Below are 20511 nucleotides of genomic sequence, written 5' to 3' on the forward strand. Positions count from 1 at the left end.
CGCTCCATAGATAAAATACAGCAGGTGAACATTGATTCGACATTGACAAATACTGTATTTTTTGTGAAATTGATATTTCCCCAATATACCAGCGCTAAGGATCATGCTAAACACTAATGAAATAATTATTTCAAGGTTGGAAGAATTCCAACCAAGCTTAATAAGTTTTCAAAATTGGATTGGCATCCGCGCAATGGAAGCCGTAGTGGGTTGCAACTCTTTAATAAGTGCGTACACATGGTATCGTTATGAACAACGAGTGAGCAAACGATATTGCGATCGACAAACTCGTTTTCATAGCGAAGCGACATTCATTTCATGTGGTTTCATATCGTTCGCGTTGGTTGGCTCCGCATAGCTGTGCCGCGTGTAAGCAATGGAGACAATTTATCCGAGTGATACAGTGCAGGATAAAATCATGGCGGAGACATTATATTCCGAAATTTAAACAGTGTCATGCGGTTAACACTATAATTCAGAAAGTATGTTATTATTCGGATCTAAGAATTGCATTGTTTTGTTATACGGAACTGGACTTCTGCGTGAGGCTTATATAGCGTCACGTCACTGCGGGCCACGAGTAATCCACTTAGGATTAGCCATAAACAAGAAGGGCCATTGTCGCGACACGAGCGATCTGTTAGCGTCTAAGTGTAACTGATAAAGGGCGTCGACGGTATTGTTCGCAGTGGCATTAGGCTTTAATCCGGTGTCGCGAGCGCGCCTCGTTAGCTTGATTGTTCGGTGTCGCCGGCAGATGGCCGCCGTAATCCGAGGCGGCACACGCTGCCCTCCGCGCCTCGCCGCGGCCCTCCTCCGCGAAAATATAGCCTCTTTGTGTTTGTTGCATCTGCAGGTAAATTGTGCACCAAAATTGTACCGTACGTTACACTACGTGCCCCGTTTTGAATGCAACCGGTATGAATTTTATTATTCTCTTGAAAACTTATTGTTATTAGAGCAGCTGAATGCATTGTTTATGTACGAGCATATGCATTGGGTCATTTTGTAAACATGAATGCAAAAGGATTCGTACAAATGTAGAGCTAACTGTATTACGTGAAGTTATATCAATGCATTTATTCATATGTTATTCTGTGCGTCTAATATACATTTTTGACAAAAAACTGATTTTTTTGTTTTACTGACGAGGGAACGCTAATACTGGCCCTTACAACACAAGCTTTTCAGTAGAGCCTAACTACTGCCTGTACGAAAATGCTTACGTACCACATGCTAAAGTTCCTTAACTTTTGACTTACCTCCCGCGCTGTAGTTGTTTTAGTTCTACTTTGTAAAGTTTATCCCTATCATATCTTACTAAAACGCTATTTGGTATTAAGCAGAAGGGGCAAATATTGTATAAAGTAGTAGCGTAAAATTAGTTGAAGATCGCAAAGGTTTTAACAGCATAAAAATCATTCGTCATAAAAACAAATAAAAACTTCGAATCATTCTCCACACCAATAAAACTCTCTATAAAGTACATATAAGACCATCATTGTGTACTAACCAACGGGAAAAGATAGTAATGTGTTATTTCCTTCCATAGAAAGTGTTTAAGCAATCACTAGTTGAAAACTATCGAACAAACGAACTACATGCATAGCAATGAATCTATGAGCGGCCATCACTAGTGTGTAAACATAAGTGCACTATTTAACTTGCTGTGTCAATAGAACGCGCTAGAAATATCTACACGTGTGAACATTGAATTGAATGTTATCGGAAATTAATTAAACTGCCTCGGTGGTGCTTGCAACAGTTAGACACTAGATTGTTGTTTAGTTTTTAATAGGTATCAAAGGGAATCCTGTTATCCTTCATGATCTATCTTATGGTTACTTTGACACTCCTTCCCACAGTCATGCAAGTAGCATGTTTCAATTTTTCCGACTAATTCCATCACCGCACTTAATATTTTCTGCGGCGCTGCGCTGTCATGCCGTCGTCGCAGGAGTCATGAATCGCCGCAGTATGATTTTTGTCTTCCATTCTTCGTATATGTATAATTTTTGCTGGTGTTTGTGTTTCTTCCACACTTATTTAAAATAGGAATTGTTGTCTATAATGCTCTTTATAGCCCGCTAACTAATGCTATCATGCATTTCAAATTATTTGTTTCTCTCGAAAGTGTTTTATCGTCTTACTAAAGTCCTCCAATTTAGTTGTAGTTAAATTCGTAGCGTACATCAAGACAGTTTAGCTGCCCTGAGTCGGCGAGTGTCTTGGCCGGTGCTTTCATGGGTCATTGCTGTTGATCCTGACTTACTGAAGCCATAACGCTGCGGGTGGGATTAGTCCCGTTTAATTGTGAAAGTGCTACTAATATATTTTGGCGTTACGTCTTTAATGGACGCTGTTGCTGTTACACATAACTGACGTCGCAGGTGGTGATTATAGTTTGTTCTAAGAGAGACTTGACGTGCAAATGCAAATAAGTATTCTTAATTATATTTAATTCGTTTATAGTCAAGGTGTAAAAATGTTGTTGTTTGATCATGCAGTTTGGTGTCTTGTATATATTTTGTTATAACTGAAAGTAAATGAGAACTTCCGAGTAAATCGCAGCTTAGTGATGCCTTGAGATTGGTGTAATACCACTGCTTTTGTTACTTATTTTGACGTATTTAACAAAATATTTCAAGAATGGTCAGGTAAATACTTAACAGTAGCCCAAATATCACAAAATTTGTTGGAAAGCAAGGAACCGCACCATGTATTTATATTTCTAATGGCACAGTGAGACGCCTCAAACTGTTTAGCAACAAGAAATTTTAATATGAGCGCTACAAAACCCCAATGACTCTTACGCTTCGTACAAATTGGTACGTTAATTTTTTTGGCAAACTAGCTTTGTGTGTATATTCTCTCTGGAGGATTACATACATGCAAACAGGACAGTTTTATACAATAACCGTTTACTCTAGGCCAGTGCTGTGCTAAATTACGAGGCGATACACTGTTGTAATGGGGAACTTCGATGCCGATAGCACCATTCTAATGAAATATTTCGATGCCCCCTACGTGCCTAATTGTAAAGTAATATAAGATAGATAGATATTTTTATATTAAGATCTGATAGTTTTACTTTTAAAACTTGATTGATAGCTTACAATCAAGTTTTAAAAGTAAAACTATCAGACTGTATATAACACTTTCGTAGCTGGAGTATCTTAAATCGATCTTCATAACTTAGGATGAATATAGTTAAAAACATATTAAAAATTGTATTTTTTCGAAACAAATTAGTTTTTCCAACTCACATGCGAACCACGCGCGTTAGTTAAATGTAATGGTAGGCTTTACACAATAAACAGTGCATCCCAACCGCGCAAATAAATACTGAATACGCATATTACAAATTAGCTAATTTAAGTTTGTTACAATGTGCAAATAACACGCATTTACGTATTCATTATATGATTGGAACACAATAGCGTCGAATTAATTTTGAATCAGAATATCTATTGCATAGCGAAGTGAACGAGATTCCAATAGAGACTTGATTCGGTCAAAGCTGCGTGCATATCGTAGTTATACGTAATATGGTCTGCTTAATGATAGTGCGTAACTAGTGACACATTGTTGGCACCACCCTATTTAGGTGAGTATGTTATTATAGTGTAGTATTCTGCTTAGGTCTGATTTTTTTTTGTGTAGGATAATTATTCTGCTGAGTTTGACAGATCTTTTCAAAGACGTCTACGGTGGTTTTCTAATTTAAGTATTGAGAGTTTTATTTAGTGATATTTTTTAAATTTTATTCCTCTTTTTCATGAAAGTATGCGTTGACTTTTACAAGGTGGAGACTGAAAACATTGAATAGCTTATGATAACTGCAAGGCTGATAAGCGTATTAAAAGTATTTTATTTTATTCCGTGTCAAATCATAACAACGCTAATCTAGGTAAGTAAACCGAATTTTGCAAGCGGATCTTTTCGCACACTAGTAGCTTATATTTTCTTCGCACGGGCTGTAGAACAAAATACACAAATCCAGAAGGATATTCGTACACACGTCAGTAAATGCCACGGTATTTAACTGGTTCCGTAGTTCAGAACATCGACAGCAAATGGAACGGATGAATCCATGAATGAAATCACGCCGTGTAGTGTTCTCTCCATACAGATTCAACGAGGAATTTAACCAGCTTTTGTGATGTATGATCGAATCATCTATGAAGTCTATTAATTTATAATTATTCTATCGGTCAGTTTCACAATCAGGGATCGACAATTTTGAATTTAGACAAATGTTTTTAACTTTATCTTTCAAATAGCACGTTTCTCTACGATCGATTCAAATCGAGAATTTGATATTTCAAAATGAACTGCCAAAATAGTTTCTGCGACGCCCGCTAGAGGCGCTGAACCGAGTGGTATAGCATCGCGGTACCGAAAATAGACATTAGTCATCAACTTACTTGACTCCCTTAGCGGGATAGTAGCAAATGAAACTTTTGCAAAACGCTTGTGAATACTGAGTGAGTCCATACCAAAATATGCTTGAGTTATTCTATAAAATACGCGCGAAGCTTACGCTCCTTGTGGACAGAACATTCGCGAAGACGAAATACGCGCGAAAGAATCGCGGCGAATCCTCCTCTTCTGGACTAGATCTTACTTATAATCAACATATCAAAATATCACCACTGCTTTGAATCACTAACAGGAAGAAGTTAATTCCACGTTCTTGTTCAAATAATTATTATTGGTTTGTGTGTGTAGGTTGGATTAAATTGTATCGTCCCACGTACAATGTCTACAACAGTGTAATGTCAACTACATTGAGTGTGTTTACATTGAAAGATATTCTAACATCACGGAAATAAAACATTTTACAGAAGAAAATTATTTAATATGACCTTTACAGTCCGTTTTTCGACTTATGGATAAATTAAATATGTATCAAGTAAATTGTATATACAACCCCCTTACCCACACGTTTAAGGAAATAAGCCATTGCAGCGGCACGTTGTGTAAATAGAGTGCAAATGTTTGAAAACAACTGTCAAGTTTCTATCTGATTAACTGTCCCATACTTATTAGTCGCGAATTGTTCCTAATTTGCAACGCGATTGTGAACTTCGAAAATCGCAACAACCTTCCACATAAAAAATGTTTTTTCAGCTAGTAAATAGTAGTCACTTTTCTACGCTTAACCAAAACATACCAAAAAATAAGTACTCTTATATAAAAAAAACGGCTAAATGTTAAGATATTATTTTTATTCAGTATCTCAGCACGATGGACGGTGTGAACAAGGTGTTAGCATTAGAATTCGTGACAAACAATTAGCGCGGCTTCCACAAGACAGACGGCTAGTTTCATCGTGAAAGCCAATGATAAATGTTATATGATGGTTCCTTGTTCTGAATATAATACAAGTATTATACATATAGGTATTATGAATGCGCTTGTAACTACATACATAGTTACAGTGTTCATATACCACTGATTATTAGAACTAAGTTTTATGTATTGCCTTTGTGATCAGAACGGTAGTGTATACGACTGTTAATCACGAGGTTTCAGATTCGATACCCGGGTCGGGGTTAGTGCTATGACCTATCTTACTAATATTTGACTGTTCTTCTCCGTGCTGCGGTCTATGTGGTGCGCTGCGGTGTAAGTGACTGCTTGTCATGAGGTCTCGGATTCAATTGCCGAGTCTGACAAAGTATTATTGATTTTTCTTATTTACCTATATTAGAATATTTTGAAGAGTAGCACAGAGTTTGTTGAAATTACCGGTATATAGTAATATTATTGCCTCAACATTCTAAACAGCGAAACGCGGATGTATTTCATGCAACTCAACCTAAACGTTTTTATGTGTGTTTATTTAAAAACACATTAAACAGAACCTTGCTAGCCTTTAAATGTCGTCTATGGGTTAACCTTGACCCCACAGTATTATATATATACGTATAATACTTTTGGGCCACGCATCTTGTACTCCAGTTTGCCGCCGGCATCATTAGAACATGTATATCAAACAAGTGGATCCTCTTTTCTCTGTAATAGAAACAGATATTCAAAGTAAAGAACAAAGCCGATTAAACTCTTTATGCTCCATTATTCGACTAACAACTTACGAATACTTATCTCGACTCGATTAATGAGATAACTCGACTTATTATTGAAAGTTGAAAGAATTGAGTAGAAGTTTTTAAATTAAATATTAGCGTATCATACTAGAAGTTTTAAATAAACTTATGATATTAAAGTACGGCTTCATAAGGATTCACCACCTTTGGGTGAGTATCCAAAATAGTGGAATTTTAACAGATTTGCAGTCATTTTAACTAGACTTATGGTCAAATCTCACCTGCAATCCCGAGTTGAAACACATCATCTACGAACAATTGACTGCTGACAAAAGAAAATATCTTGATAGACCGAAACACCCAACTTTTATCATAGTTGTTTTCTTTCAATGCGTATAACCATAACCCATTCTGTAAATTGCACTCATGAATAAATCCCATACTCTAACCTATTTTTAATAAATCGTGTCTCTACAATTTTGATAAATCGAACAAGTAATGAATCCATTGGTTCTGAAGCGGGAATAGTTTTACAAACTATGCAGCATGCAAACTATGTCAGCACATCAAATAATTTCGTGAGTTATTGCATGTCGGCTAACAAAGCGATGTTATTAATTTTTCTATCGAAAATCCGTGCCGGCGGGGAAAAAAGAAAATTCATGCAAAATTGTTACAGGATTCAGTTTTCAGCTTAGCGTAAAAAAATATTCGTACGAGTGACGTATAGGTTTTTGCACGTTCAATTCAATTAATTACCAATGTGATGTCGTTTTGAAACCTTTGTTACTACAACTTCGTGTTAGTCCAATATAGAAATGCCCGTATAGTTATTAGTTTAGATAACATACTACGCAAAAACTGTTCTTACAACTTGTGCTACAGACGAAACCTTTGAAAACACCTACATATTATCTTTCTCATAATAAACTAGAGGTAGGACTATCTTCAAAGAAATATTATTGACATAAACATGTATAAAAGTGGTAGGAATACAACTGTCAATATTTTTATTTATTAAAGTAGCTAAACAGATTTCCGGTGTCCTTGAGAGTCTTGGTAGCATTTATGATTTGTCACAGTTTACTTAGTAAATTCCGAATCAATAGCAGTGACAGTTTCAATAACAAATTCGTAATATATTATAACTTACGTATTCATAAATTAATATTCAAAGCGTTTAAACAAGATATTATAAAAAGGTACAAATAATAATATAGGTTCCCTTACATTCATATCTTTAACAGCATTAGTAGCTTATAACTAAATTACTTTAATGCAGTTTGTAAATTACAAATATAGGTTGCTTACTGCTGTTTTTTACTTTTACGACCTTTATTACTACTCAAATAAAAGTGCTGTTAGCTAATTATAAGTATTTATGGACCTTTCTTTGACTCCTACCGTTTCACTTGTACGCCTTTAATGATTCACTAACTAGTTATGAGTATTTATGATAATCAACATCCAATTGTGAATCACGCTCTTAATGAATTACACGGTATAAACGCGTGGGTACACATTAACATTGTATCAAGCTAACAAAGCGAATATAGATGAATCGCGGCGATGATACGTTGGCGTCAAATGCTTTGTGAATCCCCGCCGCTGCCGCAGAACATGTCACGAGCGGATACAGTTGCACTGATGAGAGGTGCCCTTTTAGTTCGTTCATTACACTGAAACGTGTAATGTGACGTCCCCACGCGATTTCCCCTTTACAAATCGGTAATGTAATTAATCGTGGAAAGCAGTAAGATTACTAGTTGGAAAACTTAAATTGACGTTGTTTGTGTTCCTACTACACAAAACATGTCTACATAAAATCACGCCTTCTTCGCATAGGGGGAGGTAGAGACCAGAGAACGACACTTGGTATGAACCTTACCAACATCCTTTGCTTCATTCACATGCATACATCTTGTATTTCAGGACCGCCGGTTACGAGTACTACGCAACTGAACTTTCTGCTAAACTGTACTTCAAGTACGAAAGTGTTTGTCTTATTATAGACGTACAAGGTTAAAGACAAGGATGTTTTTAGAGTCACCACAACATTTACTTTTGAACCGACGTGTTTTCATTTTCCATTATACCTTCGGTTTGACCGTGTTCTCACCTAGATTTTAAAATAATAATCGTGATATTACACAGATATAATAGAAGATTAAGATATAACTTCCTTCGGAACTCTCAGTGAATAGAGAAAACCGCAGCGAAGCATCGTCGTTCCGGTTTCTATAGCTTTGTGAACAGTCTGCGGCAGTCAGCTGTCGTGGACGGATTGAGTCGCCGGCCTGAGGTGACAAAATATAGGTCGTCCGAAATGCACCTAATTAAATAGGATGCTCGCGTAGTAGGTAGTCATTTGTTGTACTAAACTCTTAGCAAAAGATCTGCATCGTTTGAACCGATATTGAGTAACAATTATTTTGCGCCTATAATTAAGTAAGTTATATTCGATACTTTTCAGGGACGAAATTATTTATTAGCAGACAAACGTATTTCTTTGAATATCTTTAGATATTTAAAACTAAACTAAGCTAAGTTTGTAATTTTCTCACACTAAAGTTGAAATAACAAATAAACATTAAAAATGGTTAATCATAACCAGACAACATTAATAACAGCTCGAACTAATAATAGTGAGAAAAAAAACCTAATATTTTCTTGGTTTGAATCACCCAACATCAATAGCGGCGACGAAACTTTCAGAATCATTATGCCATACGTGAAGTCAAAGTTGAAAGGACTGCGACTAGCACATGCATCTCAATTAATACGCTTTCCATATCGTATGATTTATGTTAGTTTCTAACCAGAACTGTGGGGAACTGTGGCGTCATTACTATGACACGTGACGGTGTAATCTTACCTTCAATAGACAAGCGCGTTTGCGTTATAAACGGCAGTTAACACACGCCGGGGTGGAAGGCCACCGTTATGATGCCTCAGCTACTTCTCCTGCACACATGATGACAATGCAAAGCTTGCTTATGACTCATCAGTTTTAATAGCACGCCATGTTCTTTCTGTTTTCATAACCAACACCATATTAACAAACACATTCTACAGATTAAGTATACACGTATCCTACATCTGAAGTGTAAACATTCGCGAAATTATCCATCTTCACCAACGCAACCCACATCAACACGTTAACCTCCACATAACGATCTCAAGAGGCTCTAAAATCTAAATAAACACATTGAAATAAACATGAGGTAATTCGTTAGCAGATGGATCACCTCTCACAGTGTCGAAGTATCACGGATAAACAATCTGTTCTTTGAATAACTCCTAACAAATACCTCTTATATTGTGAACAGAGCCAACTTCACAGAGATCTTACAAAAATCCTAGTGTTCTTTGTTTATTGGTTTTAAAAACAAAAGTATTCCTAGAGTTCTACGAAGAAATATATTTTCAGTTTTGTTGAATTTGTATTACAATTAACAAATAATTAGCCTTTATTTGTCTGATTGCAAGAAGAGTAAGTTAGGTTTGAGCAACCTGTTGAAAAAGTGACTTATAATTAAACAATTCGTAAAGAAATATATCCGTGTATTTTCTTCAGATCTATTTCTCCAGTCTTAAGCTTATTGTGTCGCTTGTCATTGAGCTGAATGTTCAAGTGGAACGTGCCTAATCTGCAGGGGAATCATTTTTATTCTGATTCACAAAAGACGGCTTCAGATTTTCATCCAGTCTTTTGTACGTTAAAAACAACTCTCCCTCGGTATTTAACTAAGTCATTACACAGACTTAGGGCACTGCTTGCTCCCTGTAAGACCATGAAGGGTGTATGATTATACTTTGTACAATTTTTGAGGATTGTTTTTTGTAAAGATTCCGCACTAAGAATTAATCTTGTGTAGTGAACTTATACAAAAGCTTAAACAATGAACGTACAAGGATTAGAATGTAACCTACTACTTATAATGTAACCAAAGCTGCAATGTAGCTATAATTTATACACTTTCTATCAATTTCAGATAAAAAAAATACACATGAACGAAACATAAGTCGACATGCCAAACAACCTATTTTTGTAAACACACTTTCTCATTACCAATAATATTTCTAGAACTAAAATTTTAACTGTCTAGACGTAAAAAAACTTCATGAACCACACTTGGTTTACTTAGAACCTTGAAAAGAGGTAATTAATTAACAAGCCTCGGTTGTCTGCTTGTTAAATCGAATGTTAGAACTTCGGTAATATCGATGTTAGCTAATTAGTGCTGAAGCGCGTTCATTAGTGAAGTGAAAGTTATACCCGTAATCCTATTAAATAATACAGGTGCCCTATATTTGTTGAAAGCCGGCGACATATTTCACTTTCAACCTTTTATGTATGTGTTACTTAAACGATCTCTATCGTTTACTGTTTACAAAACCGTATTTAGTAATTCGACCATTCTTTTTACATATTATATTTATACACAAAATTGTTTTCAATAGCAACTAGCAGAATTCAACAATTTTAGATTTTACAAGTATTTTTGACTAGAATGTAGTGCTTACATTCTAAGCTAGCAGACAGCCAACTTTAGTTGTATATTACGTCTTGTACATAGTTAAACATAGTGCACCGACTCAAATTATACAACTCACGGCAGCAATGTTTGCGGCATTCGGCCACTGCATTTACCAGTAAAGAGCATTGTTTATTCAGAAAGCTTATGCAAGCCGTGTCTTGGCAAACCACTCGATGCCGACGCTCCGATGACCGAACGAGTGTGATGAAAACGGGCTTCAATGATCCAGTTAGGGGAACTAGCGCACTCATTACCATCTCATTACCATACACAAACATTAGTCACACATCGGAAAGGCTTAGAGAGCCCGCTGTGCCAACAAGGCACGGCTCTCCCGGCCACTTCATGCACAATTATTGTACTTAGCTATTGTCTGCACAAACATGCCGTGTTTGTGGAACAAACGTAACGGACTACGGAACCAGATTAGCCCTTGTTTATAGACTTACTTACAACTTTCTGACTCACACGCCTTTGTTCCGCAAATAAGAAACGTAGCCTTTATGAAAGCAAATAAATATGTTTAATTATAGTGGAGAATGTTTTGTAAATACACATAATTCTTCAACTTTATTTGAGTTGGCGACATTGTATGTTGTAATAGTATATTACTCTTTATAAATAATGTCCTCATTCAACTTTCTGAATATTTGTCTAACAATAACTCATTTTTATTCGGTTTGCGTTGAAAAAATGATTTATCGTTACAAAAATACAGTTGGAGGAGTAGTATACGTGGCATGTGGGTTAATGTGGGCGTGGATGAAGGGATGTAATACTGACTGCTTGATGTCCGTGTTTGCTTTACGGCATTCCATTTTCATTCATTCTGCTGGCCGTATGTGGGTTGTAGTGTTAAATTATGAATATTCATTTGAATCGAGTTCACTCTTAAACCGTTTTAAACATTTATTACTACTCTGTAGGCACCGTATTTATATGTTAATGGTGTGAGCTCTGATATTCCTTGAAGTATAAAATGAATATAAGCACCAATTTGATGGGACGTGTAATCTGCCAAATCCCTCGTAAATTCGCTTTAGCCCGAGGGCCAGAAATCCTAATTTGGATGTCAATCGATTTTCACGTACAAAAATCTATTTCTCTCAAAATTCCAATTTGGTAAGATTCAAGGCTCGAGTGCGAAGGTGGATACAATATAATCGACGTCGAGCTAATTATAATATGTCGGCGTATTGGCTTCATGACTGTGATTGTTTGCGACTCGATCGCGAATAGCTTTCGAGTTGTCTACAAACCAAAATGATACCTCAATCAAAGTCAACACAAAGTTTAGAGTTTGCGTTTTGATATTCAAAGTGTACACGCGAACTATCAGGGAGCACCCTGAATAATTTGAGAGATCAAACAATTTTATAGATCACGGCATTTCAGGGCCATAAAATTAATGGATTCAGCATAACGTACAGATGGTGCGAGGCCGAGCAACATTGTTAAACACAACAAATTCGTGTTGTTATTAACGGCGCGGCGTAAATAATTCATGATATTATTGAAGTTAGAAAGTACACAATACGAATTTTGGTTATAATTGAAAACGGACCGAGTTCGGCTTATTCTTTGTGAATTTATCACTAGGGCCGAGGTGGCAGAGCAACGACGACGCGTTGTTCAGATAAAGTTTATTTTATGACTTAAGCGAGAACATTAATATTCATTACTGGCGCGAAATGAACTAACTTTATTATATAATAAAGATCAAAGAATGAATGCTGCTGCACGGGTGTATCCGGGCATTTATTCTTATTTTTAACCTCAATAATGCATCTCGATTTGAGCGACCCTCGTAATCTGAGAGAGCCACTATTACGTATGTACATATGATATATATTTTATTCAATCCTTTGACTCCCCCGCGACTCTGCCGCGGTCCGTATGTAGCGACTACATTGTACCACATTTAATAAAATTGCCAATGTAGCCCAATACAGTAGCAGTTTTAAATTCATGCCGTGTCACTTTTTAAATCACGACGAAATTTCAAAATCAATTTATAAAACTCAAACTCGATTTAATAGCTGCGATAAAGTCACCTGAAATTAACTTCACAAAAGTTTTTCTGTAATTACACTTAAAGTTCGCGGAATTAATAATTTATAACACTTTATAGAACGCAATTATAAAGCTACACTTTGTCAATATACATTTATAAAACTTATACATTTATTCAATGGAGCGTTTATCCTTTTACGGTAAACCAACTGAAGGAGTGTATAAATGTGGAAACATTCGGAGAATTGAGAGACCTAGAGTTGAGTAGACAGGAGAGAAAATATCTACAGTGAGTGGGGCGATGCTCTTATGTATGGATAATTTAAGTGCAGGTGTGTTTTACTGACAGGTACTTAAGTAAGTTTCGAGTCGTGTTCATAGCACTAAAATTTAAATTATGAGGTCTAGTAGAGATTGTTATACTCGCCGTTTCATATTCGAATGAACCTCGTTTATTAGTTCTCTTATTATTGCGTTCGCGGATTATTGATTTTATCGTCATTAAATACATATTAATTCATTTTATAATGCCCGAGAAAGAATGGCTATAAAAACGAATCTCATAATTTTTAGAGCGACGTATCGCGAATGATCTTAAGCTAAGTCAACGAAATATTTAGGTAAAATAAACACAAAGAGATGTTTTGTTCCTTAGTTATTTGCAATTCGTAACAAACCGGAACATTTGTGAAATGGTCTCGTCTTATCTTGGCGGTCTGTGAAGCCGGCGTAACACCGGCAGTCGACAATATTTCTAAGGAGTAGCTAATGAGTTTCTTACTAAATGACAACAAGTTACTAACTCAAGTTAATTATAAATGCAAGAAGGCTGCTTCTTAGTTAATACTGCTTTCCGAAGCGACGCGACTGACATTGTAAACCATTTTTCGCTTATTTGTCTTTTACAGGATAAACGACTTTCGTACTAGACGTTAATTCTTGTACAGACAAAGTACTTCTATTAGTATGACGTTTAAGAAACAGTAAGTATTATTTGTCACGAACAAGGATCGTTATAACTAATTGTATTTAGTATTGATTCTGTCTATTGCAGTTTTATTATTGAGTACATAAAAGTTATTAAAATAGATAAACATATCGTTAAAACAGACAGACTTTTCAACTGACTGAAAAATTGTTACATTAACGTAAGATGTTAATCAGAAGACGCAGACAATGCATGAATAACTATAATAAAATAGACTTAATTCTTTAATGTAAATGCGTACCGTTTTACAAGCTAACTTCTCACAATGCTAAATCTGTTCAGAATGTACGATAATACGTACTTTGCCTAGACTTTGAAAATACGACAACTCTTCCAGTGAACGTTTTACATAGGACTGTTTTTTCTATAAAAGTTAAAGAAGAAAGGCAAATGGTATTGCGAGCAAATGGTCTAAAGATTCAAATGGAAGCTGCTAACGAGGAGTTTAATCTTTTTAATTCACAATATAACTTTGTAGCGTCGGTAACATTCACTAGAAATGTACTGGGACTTTGATTTTAAAAGACTTAATACTGACTATTTATTACCGTGCGTATGTTAGAATGTAATTTTTACATGGATTTAGATAATGGGTTACTATCAAACTGTCAAAATGTTTAGAAGTTTGAAGTAAACCACGATTTTTGTTTAAAAATATTTTTAGTGAGTGCTGTCTTACATACATAAAATAACGCCTTTTTCTGATAGAGGTAGGCAGAGACCAAAGAACGCTACTTGGTACAATCCTTACAAACCTTTTTTTGAATGCTATTTTAAGGTTTTATATAATAGACCTGCAATTTTTTATTGAAGACAATAGATTATATTTTTATTCAATTAATGAGGAATTATGCTAAACTAAACAATGACTAATTAACAAAAAAGAATATATTTACAACCATACAAAATGTATAGAAAAAAAAACAATAAATGAAACAAAAGGATAATAAATAAAACCTGCAATTAGTTACAAATATTTGGATGTTAGTTTTTAATTCTGTATACGTTCTGTTATTGTACAATTGTATTAATTTATCTGCGCTTGTCTGTTTTAGTGTACATTTTATTTTTGATAACAAATGCAACGATATTTATTGTTCGTAATAATCGTAATAGAACTCTAAACTGTTTCTGTGCCAGTATAAAAACAATTAGATTTAATTATTGTTTTAGTAGATATTCATATAATCGCACGCTCAATAATAATCTGACCAATTACGGTTAGGTCCAAAATGAGTTAAGATAGATTGCGTTTCAACGCCATCTATCTATCTATCTCAGATTTTTTTCGATATCTCGTTCGTAGACCGAATGACTAAATTCTGTCTCTTTCACTCTCATGCGTTTTCACAATGATTACTATGATTTCAAAAACTTTTTTTCGGTTTCCTACAAATCTAATTTTTTGAGATAGGCCAGTCTCTTATTAAGCGTGCAATATTATCATTAATATCCTCAATTTGATTATTTTAAACTGGAACTTAAAAAATAATCTACAATTTTCAGTGCGACACTTTCGCGAGCACCTACTTTTTTCTAACAACTGTTTTTAACAACTTAATTTAGTGGTATATACCTATATAGATAGTTATTCGATCATTGCATAATGTAGTCGGTATCTTTCATGTACCTAGTATATAGTGTCAATATATAGGTACTCGTCACGGATTATAGAGCATTATCATTAGGGCTGATGATATGCCTATAATGCGAGCACAATGTACGTCCGAACGTAATTGTTGAACAAATAGCACGTGTGTATATTAGTGTACTGACTATTATGTACTAATGACTATTGCTAATAATTAATATGGGAGGGACGAACAATAGGCAGGCTTTTTAGTATTCTACTTGTTGACTATCAGTCAAGACTTTCGAAAGGGTCTAAGTAGACCTTTGACCACAGTGGAACGTAAAAGAGGCCTGAAAAACTCCTCCCAAATAACGTACGTATTACCAATTGACGCAATATTATTAATTTAATTTTATATACTGGGTTATAAAATTGTATGTCGTTTCTCCTAATTTTTATAGTTATGTTATTAAATTTTCATATTACTGAAACCGTGACAGTCTTAATTTAAATAAAAATATTATATACAGCTGTCAAAATGTATAAAAATATTCGTACCCAAGTTAGAATATCTCCGTGACTTCCCGTTAAGTCTTCGTGTCGTTTCTAGATCTGCAATTCTTCATGCGCCATATCTAAACGAGCATCGTAACGACACGCTGGTAATCTCACAATGTTATGGCAACGCCAGACTTCTCCGCAAACGAAACTAAACTCTATCATAACAACGTTTGAGACGCGTTTCCAACACCACTACTCCATAGAAGCATGAAATGAATTATACCCTTTGAATAATAACTGCATTTAAAAGTTTAAAATCATTTTTTCACGGTTTCAACTTTTGGAGACGAGATTGCAAACGTACAGAAATTAAATTCCGTTGTTGTAATGTAACGTGAGTCACTGTATTGTTATGTCCGATTGATGAGATTAGATTACTTTGATCATAGCACAATAAAATTCCAAAAAATATGCATAAATTATAAAATACAAATACTGTTTAAACATGAGTTCTCAGAATCATCTAAATTACACGTCATTATAATGATATGTGTTCATAAAAAAATGAATATCCATTAAGTTGAAGTAGTAGCATCATCACGTATCACAAGTAATGCGAGGCGAGCCGCGCACGTTGTCTGTGAGATGGTGTGAATTATGCTCACTTAGTTACTGTTCTGCGCTTAATTTCACATAATCCATCTGCTGAGTGTCGCGTATCCCACATAATTGCGGTGTGGAATTTTGCTATGCGTCGGTCGGATTTGTGGCGGAGCGGAGCGCGGCGGGCGCGGCGGTAGGCGCCCGTGATCCCGCATCAAGTTGCGAATAATTGAGTGGCACCCTCGCCCGCCACCACTCTAAGTGTAACACTTAATTAGACCACGTGAGAAGTGCTTAATGCCACTCACTGAAGCTTTGTACACATTGTTGCATTAAGCGTAAACAATCAACGGTAATTACATTATGTTTGTTACACGTAATACGTAGTTTGTCGCTACATCACACTCGTTATTATTCATCCTCGGCTACACGTTCATAAATGGCTGTTCGCTCGCTTTCATTGAGCAATTGAATAAGAATTGTGGAGCCACTCGTATTATCCTAACGACGCTATTAAATTAACATTGATGCGGTTGTTAACTGAAAAGGTGACCAATTACGTGGTCCCTCGGTTTATTGTTGAAGTGATTACACACTTGTGTGATGAGAGCTGAGCCGCTCCTGACGACTGGTGGTCTGGCCTCGCGCTAGGGCTCGCACTAGACCTCTATTATTTTTGTACTTGTTGATAAGAGGTAAAGGTAAGGATGTTCTAATTCTATAGAAGCTGAAAGTAGATAACATTGTAATAAAACGACGTAGTTCAATAAAGGAAACAAAATTGTTAGTTTATAAACTTTAATTACGATCTCACAACCTAGAATTCTGTGTAATACATATTTGAGTATAAGTATTTGGGGCACATTAATGATAAAGGATGTTTTAAACTTTATCGTTATACTATAAAGTAACAATAAAAACGGAAAGATGACTATTGTTCAGAAAGCTGTAATTTTGTCGTCCGTTTTTCGTAACACAACCCTGAATCGTGTCGTTTAAAATGTTAATTTTCGCCGTGTATACGGCTGGGCACTTATTGAAGTGTATTTCGATCCCGATGTAATTCTATCGGCAGGAAGACCCACGTGGCCGGCCGGCGACGACGGCTTCACTTTCAGGATTAAGGAATTTGTTCCTTAATATATGTACGTAGAGGCACCTCGGCGCACCTCGCTCCCGCGCCCCGGGGCCTTCACATCCCAACTTCAACGAGACAGTTTACGTCGTACGACATTTTTATGAGATATTATGGGAACAATAGGAGCGTATATCCTAGTATATTAGAAACTTTAGCAATTGTACGTGAACCCCTTATGTTTCGCTGAAGCTATTTCAACACAAAGTTTCGACTTTTACGATAATGTCAGCCATTGCCATTCAAACGCGCTAAAACTTTATCAATGTGTGCGAAAGGATAAGCGTTTGGCTCGTATCTTATACACACGTACGTATAGCATATAATATTATATCAGATGCTCAGGACAGCTTCATATGGTTGTACATTTTGGTTAGGTACTTGATACAGTTGGTCGCAGTGGGCGTTTAGTTTGTGCTCGAGTGTCCTAGTCTTAGTATTCCGTTGTTGTAAATGTTACGACGCAAGTCGATAATGCAACCATTCTGATTTCCCGCGAGAACAATAAGTTTGGTAGAGATCCTGCAGTAGTATACCTTCCTGGATGAATATTGTGTATTGTTTGTGAAGAGTCAAAAATAAACAAACAGCGATCATTAAATTAAAGGCAAACATTTTCGGCATTGTTCCGGGTACCGTACATGTTACAAGAAAATTATTTACTGCCCATCTTTTTTATACGTTCACAATAATGGAATTTAACTAGGTACATGTCCTTTTTTAGATTAAGCTTGCTTGTTGGGTTAATATGAAATATTTACGCAAATGTTTTTGATTCTTTCAAAAGGTAATTCCAACAAAAAAATATCAGATTAATAATGTTATGCAAAGACCAGTAGCGCTCTTCTGTACAATCTGTACCATCGAGTACGGAGATTTAAACATTTGAAATGTACTGCAGACATAATTCCAACGCCCGCCGTCCGCTAGTGGCGCTGATCAGATTTTCATACAAAATATCTCGACAGTTAGACGGTTGTCGATAGTGGTAGAGAATCGCGCTACTGAAATAAAGTTTAAATCCTAAGTGCTTGTTCACGTTGGAACTCGCGGGCGCGGTGGCGGTCGCGAGCGCGGGGACGTGGCGATTTGTGTTCACGTTGGCCGCCAGGCGGGCGTTTGGCTCAAACTGGTTGATCTTACTTGACATCGCGAGTGAATCGCGCCCGCCACCGCTAGTTCGACGTGAACACACACGAACATCTTCACTTGTTTGATATTGGCGCGAGCGCGCCACGCGGGCCGCGCGCGGCACCGCTAGCTCGCCCGCGACTTAGACCGCGCGAACGGTTTGTACGTGAACACTTCGGTACATCGCCATAATGTTTGATATTTCGCGACCGCGCCCGCCACCGCGCCCGCGAGTCAACGTGAATGAGCACTGAGATAACATGAAAGTGGAAAGACAAATGAAATATTACTTCCGCAATAGTCAGCCATATCATATTATAAAAGAAAAACTATATGCTATTTTATTTCTCAACTGATGTACTAGAAAAAAATACGATTCTGAATTAACGTTATAACAAAACAAATATCAAATCACACTGGATACAAAATGATTTCGATAGTCTTTTTTCATCTTAAACCGTAACTCGATTCTCTGCCTCTATCGACTACCGACAACCGGCTAGGTATCGAGAAATGTTGCACGAAAATCTGATAAGCGCCTCTATCGGGCTCCGTAAAAACTATGTTTTCCGTAGAAACATTGTAAAATGTCAAACTCTCGATACTCGATAGTACCTAACGACTGTATAAAATTGCGCTACCGTTGACATTATTTAGCATTCGATACAAAGGCGGTGAGACGACTACCTAAACTAAAATTAAAGTCCCACAAATGTAATGTAGCACGTAAAGTCAACACTTACTTTAAACTAATGACGTCATATGTAGTACCGTTGTCAAGGTCCTTAAGGACGGTAATTATCACTAGTCATAACAAAAACTGAACTAGCGTAAATCCCTTTTATACATACACCGTTCCGTATTAGAGCAAAATGATCACTGTGTTAATTAAATATTTGATTTCAATGATTTGTTTGTCAAAAGCATAGTTCAAAGGTTCGTAAGCTTTGTGTTTTTTAATCGAAAGATTTTTTTTGGCTGTAAATTCAAGTCTGAAATCGTGCACCACCGACCTGTTCTAAATAGATGAGGTTATATAGATGCTAATATTTTGTAAAAAATACACTTATTATATTGCAGTGGTTATCTGGTCATATATTATAAAGGTTACAAACATTTACTTTCTCTCTGACTTTCCAGACAGAACTCAGACAGACGGACAGACAGTGTTCGTAACAAACTAACAGGGGTCTGTTGACACCCTCTGGGCACGGAACCCTAAAATGTTTAAGCTAACTGCCCGTAACTAGTTTGTAACTCAAACGGGACTAGATACAGTCGTTTTCACAATTAATACGGTCTATAGAGATTTCATGCGGACTTCTTGCGCTAGTCGCACGTTTAATATTTTTAAAACTACTTTATTGTTACTTCTTATTCTTTAGTTTTATGGCGCGATAAAAAGAAGAGTAATGTAATTAATTTATAAGTTAACTAACCATTTGCCACTGTTCTGCTCATGTATTAAATACATTTTCAGCGGTTACATTTTTAAGTTTCTATTTTATGAAAGCTATGGGGGAGGCCTTTGCCCAGCAGTGGGACGATATAGGCTCATAATAATTAGGCCCGTAACATTAGTTTATCCGGCAGAACACAGAGAAAAATAAAATCAAATATAAATAAGTAATAATATTTTATGAGAACTTGCAATGCTCCCGGAATCCCTCAGTCTAGGATTATAGCTTCATGGAATACAAAACATCTTAGGCCTAGATTATTTAGGCTATGCAGAGGTCATTGAACAATCCGATCAGTCGGTCAGTGAGCTTTCCTTCAAACCTCATTCACAGAAATTCAAGACTTCGATTGAGATGTCTATCGGCATTTCAGTAAGGTTTCTTAGAACGACATAAGCCTCCAAAAGGTCAATTTGTAGGGCAGAAATTCGATCTATTAGTCACTTCTAAATTCAGTTATTATGTGTGTGATTTAATTAAAACAGTTATTCGTAAAACACCCAAAACCTGTCA

The 20511-nt window shown here is 36.2% G+C and overlaps 1 protein-coding gene across 1 annotated transcript in view; it reads left to right on the forward strand.

Moving 5' to 3' along the window:
• The window catches only part of LOC142975577 (uncharacterized), a 109457-nt gene that overhangs the window by 64695 nt on the left and 24251 nt on the right, over positions 1 to 20511 (forward strand). The window lies entirely within an intron of this gene.

Source organism: Anticarsia gemmatalis, chromosome 9 (genome assembly GCF_050436995.1).
Source record: "Anticarsia gemmatalis isolate Benzon Research Colony breed Stoneville strain chromosome 9, ilAntGemm2 primary, whole genome shotgun sequence".
Lineage (NCBI taxonomy): Eukaryota > Metazoa > Arthropoda > Insecta > Lepidoptera > Erebidae > Anticarsia > Anticarsia gemmatalis.